The following is an 8,386-nucleotide window of genomic DNA, read 5'->3' as shown; positions in this document are numbered from 1 at the left end:
CCATGAACCCATGAGATCATGACCTGACCCGAAATCCGTAGTCAGAAGATTAACCAACTGAGCCACCCAGGTGCCCTTAACTGGGTTAATCCTCTAACTGTTCTCCCTGTCTCTAGTCTTGCTCCTCTCAAGTCTTGTCGCCATATTGCAGGCATAATGATTTTTTTTTAATTAGATATCCATACACACATGATCTAGCTCCCTCAGCCAAGAAGAAGCAATGACACCCCAGTTGCAGTGACCACACACACAGTACCCAAATCTTGGTTTCTAATATCATTATCCAAAAAAATTAAACCAGGGCTCCTTGGAGAAATGGCTGATTCTAGGACCAGGGCAGAAAATATACAAAATTAATCTGTAGTATTTTGTCACACTTGGAAATAAAGAGATGTTTTTTAAAATGATGAAAGAATGTTAAAAAACACATAGGAGCCACCTGAAAGAGCTCCTAATGGCCAAAACTGGAACAATTTGAGCAAGAAAATAAATGAAGTACTATTGGACTATAACCCAAAGAATACACCCATGAATCCATACTGATAAGCAAACATTTGAATAAATAAGCAAATAGATAAATCTCCCACACAGAAAAATTCCAAATAATTTGTGTACATACTTGAATCTCAAGAAAGTAGAGCACACCTCTCCACTGCTTAAGTGTGGGCTGCACACAGTGATTGCTATGGTTTGAATGTTTGTGTCCCCCCCCCCAAATCTGTATGTTGAAATCCTAACCCCCAATTTGATGGTATTAGGAGGTGGGGCCTTTGGGAGAGATTAGGTCATGATGTAGAGTCCTCATTAATGGGATTAGTGCACTTACAATAGAGGTCCCAGAGAACTTGCCTGCCCCTTCCATCATGCAGAAGGATACAATAAGACACAAGAGTCGGTGACTGGAGGAAGCCCTCACTCAACCACGGTGGCACCCTCATCTTGGATTTCCAGGCTCCAGACCTGTGAGAAATAAATTTTTGTTGTTTATAAGCTACTTGATCTGTGGTATTCTATTACAGCATCCCAAATGCACTAAGACTGAGACTTCCTTCCAGAGAGTACAAAATGGAAAGGTGGGGGGGGAGGAGTAATTTTGCAGTAAGCAAACCTGACAAACATTACCTCAGCCTGGAGATCAAGTGCAGCACCCAGTAATGAGTCATGTTGACAGTGTGTACCCATGATGAGAATAGCACTTTATCTCTGAGGTCTTCCTCCTAAAACACATCACCCTAGTTGGATAAAAAATATCAGATGAACCCAAATTGAGGGACAGTCTACAAAATATCTGACCAGTTCTCCACAAAATTGACAAGGTTACCAAAAACAAGGAAAGTCTAGGTGCAGGCAGAGTTAAGACGGTGGAGAAGTAGGGGGACCAGGATTTTCCTCGTCCCTCAAACACAGCTGGGTTGACATCAGATCACTGGGAACACCCAGAAAATCAGTCTGCGGTGTGGCAGAAGGATCTCCATAGTTGGAGGGAGACAGCTTGGCAGGACTGGGGTGCATGTATGTGAATTGGGGGAGAGAAAACAGCATAGGCCCGGAGGGGAGGGAACCCCTTCTGTGCGGAGACAAAAGAGAGAGAAAGAGAGAGGGCTTCAGTACTGAGTTAGCACAAGAGGAAAAACCTCTCCAGACCATGCACTGGGGAAAGAGAATTCCAGAGAGCGCTAGTTTCTGTTTTGCAAACACCCTTAGGAGCTGAAACTCAGAGGTTCCTAAAGTGAGCGACTTTCTCCGGAGTGGAGCCGGGAGCCGTGTGTGCGCACTACTGGGGCAGAAGGAGCCCACCCCGGGGCGCTGTAGCCATCTCAGGGGTACGCTGGGAGAGAACAGTCCCCTTCCTCGAGTACTTTGGGAAGAGGGTTTATTGCCTCCTCAAGGACGAAAGGCTCTGCAGGTGCCAGCCAAAGGCCTTTTATCAGCAGGGCTGGGTGGTGCTGCACCAGAACGGGGGGGGGGGGGGGGGGGGGAAGGGAGGGGAGGGTCCTTTAACACATCAGGTTTTGAATCCCAGCTGAGCCCCTAGGAGGCACAGGAGACTGTGGAGCAGGGCAAGCCTACTGCCCCTGAGCAGTGTGGTTTGAGACACCCAGTCTGGGGTAGAGAGACTGGGGTGTCACCATTTTTCTCCCCACACCAATATGGTGGGGCTTTAGGGAGCAGCACAGCACCCCCGTGTGGAGGCAGGATCTGCTTACACCAATCCCGGCTGCTCCATGCCTTCTAATTGCTGCTAGCTGGGGGGGCGGGGGACTGACACTGACAGAACCAGAGGGCCTCTCCTCCAGACCAGCACAGCCACCAGTCCCAGGGACCGACAGACAACTGGTGTTTGTTTATTTGTCTTTTTCTTTTCTTTTTCTTTCTGCCTTCTTGTTTTTTATTTTGGATTCAGACTCATAGTTTCTGATTTCTTTACATATATATACACATACATATAATAGATATAAATTATATAAAAATATATATTATATATTTATTTATATACAGAATATATATTATGTATTATATATTTGTATTCTTTATATATATACATTTTTTACTTTTTTCTTGCTTGCTTGCTTTTTTTTTTTTTTTATTGATGTCCAATCTTACTTATTTGTTCCTCTTAGAACAATCTCATTTTTGTAATCAGACTTAGAGGTAGAAGCTCTCAGAGGAGACAGCTTCTGTCTCTTGGTAATCTTTCTTGGCATTTTTCTTTGGCCTCCTTCACTCTGTTGGCCACCAGTCTGGCATATTCTACAGCCTCTTGCTTATTTGGTTTTTTTTACTGCACTGCTTCTTCCAGGCGGTACACCAACATTTGTGTGGAAGGACACAGGGAGTAACAAGATGCCGAACCTTGGGTGCTTTGGTCCTAGGTTTCTTACCTTCTCTGTTAAGGGGCTTTCTCACAACAGACTGGTGGACATCATCTTCCTTTGAGAGACTGTAAAGTTTGCAGATTTTGCTAGCTCTTTTGGGCCCCAGGTGATGAGGCACAGTAGTATCAGTGAGTCCAGAAATACCCTTCTTCCCTTTCTTCACGAAGACCCGTTGAGAACACTGAGATTGGCAACCACAATGCAACCCTGAGCAGATTTGCACTTTCTTTCTCCAGTCCTCCTTAGTCAGTAGCAGGAATGCCCCTTACTCAGCAGCACGTGGACATGGCCATGGGTCAAGACACCTTCTTCATGGGGAAGCCTTGTGTGTCACTGCCACCACCGATTCAGACCAGGTAACCCTTCCATTCTTCACCTTGTTCATCAGCAACAACTTCGGTGGCCATTCCGCTTCTCAAAAATGGTACAAAATTTCCATTCGTCATCCACTTCAATGAGTTTCTGGCAGCCAGTAGCTGGGAAAGAGATGTTCAGTTTCATCCTGAAGCAGCCTACCGCCTCTGAGGCGCCACAAAAAACAGGCCCGACTTCCCTACGCCTTTTCTATCTCTTTATCTTTATTTTCCTTTCTCTTTCTCTGGATTTAGCTTTATAGTTTTTGATTCTCTATTTGGTCTTCTTTTCTACCCTTTCATTTCTCTCTTTTTATGGGATCAGTCTTCCCCCACGTTTTCCTTTTTTTCCAGGGTTATTTCAACAAACAAATCACAGAACACCTGGTTGAAGGCCCAAACATTCCACCACTACAAGCAAGGAAGAGCTTTGTAGAGGACTGACCAGTGGGATAGAGCAAGCAAAATGCAACAGCAGAGTGCATGCAATCTGCAGGGTAGCAAAAGGATCTCCACAGTTAGAGGGAGACAGCTTTGCAGGATCAAGGTGCAGGACACTTCTGAAGTGCCAGGCCCTGGACAGTGTATGACCCCTTTTTAATATCCTAGTACTCACAGGCGCAGGACAAGCTATTAAAACACGCAAAAGACAGAAACTTAACCAAAATGACAAAACAGAAGAATTTTCCCCAAAAGAAATTAAGGAAGAAATCACAGCCAGAGAATTGCTCAAAACAGATATAAACAATATATCTGAACAAGAATTTAGAATAACAGTCATAAGACTAATAACTGGGCTTTAAAAAAAAGAAGCATAGAAGACAGCAGAGAATCTCTTGATGCAGAGATAAAAGACCTAAGAACTAGTTACAATGAATTAAGAAATGCTATAAATGGCATGCAAAATAAACTAGATATAGTGACAGCAAGGATGGAAGAAACAGGAGAATAGGTAAAATAGAAAATAAAATTATGGAAAATGATGAAGCTGAAAAAAAAGAGGGAAATGAAATTACTAGATCATGAGGGAAGAATTAGAGAGCTAAGTGCATAAAATGAAACAATATCTGTATCATAGGAGTTCTAGAAGAAGAAGAGCGAGGGGAAGGAAATAGTCATCCAAGTCCAAGAGGCACAGAGAACTCCCCTCAAAATCAACAAAAACAGGTCAACACCATGGCATATCACAGTAAAACTGGCAAAACACAAAGATAAAGAGAGAATTCTGAAAGCAGCTAGGGACGAATGGTCCTTAACCTACAAGGGAAGACACATAAGGGTAGTAGCAGACCTGTCCACTGAAACTGGGCAGGCCAGAAAGGAGTGGCAGGAAATATTCCATGTGCTGAATAGGAAAAACATGCAGCCAAGAATCCTTTATCCAGCAAGGTTGTCATTCAGAATATAAGAAGAAGAGACAAAGGCTTTCCCAGATAAACAAAACCTAAAGGAGTTCATGACCACTAAACCAGCCCTGCAGGAGATCCTAAGGGGGACTCTGTGAGTGGAAAGCAGCAAAGACTACAAAGGACCAGAGATATCACCACAAACATGAAATCTAAAGATAACACAATGGCACTAAATTCATATCTTTAATAATCACTCTGAATTTAAATGGACTAAATGCACCAAGAGACTCATTTTAGACCAGAGGACACCTTCAGATTGAAAGTGAGGGGATGGAGAACCATCTATCATGCTACTGGAAGTCAAAAGAAAGCTGGAGTAGCCATACTTATAACAGGCAAACTAGATTTTAAAAGAAAGACTGTAACAAGAAATGAAGAAGGGCATTATATCATAATTAAGGGGTCTACCATCAAGAAGAGCTAACAACTGTAAATGTTTATACCCCCAATGTGAAGCACCCAAATATATAAATCAATTAATCACAAACATAAACAAACTTATTGATAATAATACCATAATTGTGGATGATTTTAATTCAATTTAATTTTTTAATATAATTTACTGTCAAATTGGTTTCCATACAACACCCAGTGTTCATCCCAACAAGTGCCCTCCTCAATGCCCATCACTGGGTGATTTTAATATTCCACTTACAACAATGGACAGATCATCTAATCAGTAACGAAACAATGGCTCTGAATGACACATTGGGCCAAATGGACATAACAGATATATGTAGAACTTTTCATCCTAAAGCAGCAGAATACACATTCTTCTCAAGTGCACATGGAATATTCTCCAAAAGAGATCACATACTAGTCACAAAACAGCCCTCAACAAGTACAAAAGACTGAGATCATACCATGCATATTTTCAGATCACAATGCTATGAAACTTGAAATCAACCACAAGAAAAAATTTGGAAAGCCCCCAAATACATGGAGGTTAAAGAACATTCTACTAAAGAATAAATGAGTTAACCAGGGAATTAAAGAAGAAATTTAAAAATACATGGAAGCAGGGGTGCCTGGGTGGCTCAGTCGGTTAAGCATCCAACTTCAGCTCAGGTCATGATCTCACGGTCTGAGAGTTCCAGCCCCACGTCAGACTCCAGCTCAGAGCCTGGAGCCTGCTGCAGATTCTGTTTCTCCCTCTCTCTCTGCCCCTCCCCCTCTCACATTCTCTCTCTCTCTCTCTCTCTCTCTTAAAAATAAATAAACATTAAAAAAATTTTTTTAAATACATGGAACAAATGAAAATGAAAACATCACAGTCCAAACCCTTTGGGATGCAGCAAAAACAGTCCTTTTTTTTTTTTTTTTAAATGTATTTTATTTTATTTTTGGGACAGAGAGAGACAGAGCATGAGCGGGTGAGGAGCAGAGAGAGAGGGAGACACAGAATCGGAAACAGGCTCCAGGCTCCGAGCCATCAGCCCAGAGCCTGACGCGGGGCTCGAACTCATGGACCGCGAGATCGTGACCTGGCTGAAGTCGGACGCCTAACCGACTGCGCCACCCAGGTGCCCCAGCAAAAACAGTCCTAAGAGGAAAATATATCGCAATTCAGGCCTATCTTAAGAAGCAAGAAAGGTCCCAAATACAAACCTAACCTTACACCTAAAGAAGCTAGAAAAGCAGCAGCAAATAAACCCCAAAGCCCGCAGAAGAAGGGAAATAATAAAGATTAAGGCAAAAATAAACAATATAGAATCCTAAAAAAACAGTAGAACAGATCAATAAATCTAAGAGCTGTTTTTTTGAAAGAATAAACAAAATTAATAAACCCCTAGCCAGACTTCTCAAAAAGAAGAGGACCCAAATAGATAAAATCATGAATGAAAGAGGAGAAATCATAACCAACACCACAGAAATACAAATAATTATTAGAGAATACTATGAAAAATTATATGCCAACAAACTGGATAATCAGAAAGAAATGGACAAATCACCCGCACCTACCAAAACTCAAATGGGAAGAAATAGAAAATTTGAACAGACCCATAACCAAAGAAATTGAATCAGTTACCAAAAATCTCCCAATAAATAAAAGTCCTGGGCCAGATGGCTTCCCAGGGGAATTCTACCAGACATTTAAAGCAGAGTTAATACCTATTTTTCTCAAACTGTTCCAAAAAATAGAAATGGAAGGAAAGCTTCCAGACTCATTCTGTGAAGCCAGCTTTCCTTGATCCCCAAACCAAAGACCCCACTAAAAAGGAGAATTATAGGCAAATATCCCTGATGAATATGGATGTAAAAATTCTCAACAAGATACTAGCAAATCAAATTCAACAGTACATTAAAAGAATTATTCACCATGATCAAGTGGGATTCATTCCTGAGCTGCAGGGCTGGTTCAATATTTACAAATCAATCAATGTGATACATCACATTAACAGAAGAAAGGATAAAAACCATATGATCTTGTCAATAGCTGCAGAAAAAACATTTGACAAAATACCACATCCTTTCTTAATAAAAAACCCTCAAGAAAGTCAGGATAGAAGGAACATACGTTAACATCATAAAAGCCATATATGAAAGGCCCACAGCTAATAGCATCCTCAATGGGGGAAAACTGAGAGCTTTCCCTCTGAGATCAGGAACACGACAGGGATGTCCACTCTCAACCCCTGTTGTTTAAAACAGTGTTGGAAGTCCTAGCCTCAGCAATCATATAATAAAATGAAATAAAAGTCATCCAAATTGGCAAGGAAGAAGTCAACTTCCACTTTTCGCAGATGACATGATACTCTACATAGAAAACCCGAAAGACTCCACCAAAAAACTGCCAGAGCTGATACATGAATTCAGCAAAATTACAGGATATAAAATCTATGTACAGAAATCGGTTGCATTTCTATACACCAATAATGAAGCAATAGAAAGAGAAGTCAAGGAATTGATCTCATTTACAATTGCACTAAGACCCACAAAATACCTAGGAATAAACCTAACCAAAGAGGTAAAAGATCTGTACACTGAAAACTATAGCATAAAGAAATGGAAAAATATTCCATGCTCATGGATTGGAAGAACAAATATTGTTAAAATGTTGATACTATCCAAAGCGATCTACACATTCAATGCAATCCCTATCAAAATAGCACCAGCATTCTTCACAGAGCTAGAACAAACAATCCTAAAATTTGTATGGAACCACAAAAGACCCCAAATAGCCAAAGTAATGTTGAAAAAGAAAACCAAAGCTGGAAGCTCACAACCCCAGACTTTAACCTGTATACAAAACTGTAATCATCAAGACAGTATGGTATTGGCACAAAAACAGATACATAGATCATTAGAATAGAATAGAGAACCCAGAAATGGACCCACAGATATATGGCCAACTGATCTTCGGCAAAGCAAGAAAGAGTATCCAATGGAAAAAAAGACTCTCTTTAGCAAATGGTTCTGGCAGAACTGGACAGCAACATGCAGAAGAATAAAACTGGACCACTTTCTTACACCATACACAAAAATAAATGCAAAATGGATGAAAGACCTAAATGTGAGACAGGAAACCATCAAAATCCTACAGGAGAAAACAAGCAGCAACCTCTTTGACCTTGGCCACAGCAACTTCTTACTTGACATGTCTCCAGAGGCAAGGGAAATAAAAGCAAAAATGAACTACTGGGACCTCAGCAAGATAAAAAGCTTCTGCACAGCAAAGGAAGCAATCAACAAAACTAAAAGGCAACTGATGGACTGGGAGAAGATATTTGCAAATGACATATCTGAT

At 41.1% G+C, this 8,386-nt stretch overlaps 1 long non-coding RNA gene across 1 annotated transcript; it reads right to left on the bottom strand.

The window, feature by feature from the left end:
* Positions 1-966: 966 nt before the first annotated feature.
* Positions 967-7,110, bottom strand: LOC131484944 (uncharacterized). The gene is made up of 3 exons (XR_009248515.1): positions 6,158-7,110; positions 2,883-5,920; positions 967-1,232 (listed from the first exon to the last, which is right to left on the bottom strand). It is a non-coding gene; the product is annotated as an uncharacterized LOC131484944 (long non-coding RNA).
* Positions 7,111-8,386: the final 1,276 nt, after the last annotated feature.

This window comes from Neofelis nebulosa, chromosome 9 (genome assembly GCF_028018385.1).
Source record: "Neofelis nebulosa isolate mNeoNeb1 chromosome 9, mNeoNeb1.pri, whole genome shotgun sequence".
Taxonomy (NCBI): domain Eukaryota; kingdom Metazoa; phylum Chordata; class Mammalia; order Carnivora; family Felidae; genus Neofelis; species Neofelis nebulosa.
This window is presented reverse-complemented; position numbering and strand designations above follow the sequence as displayed.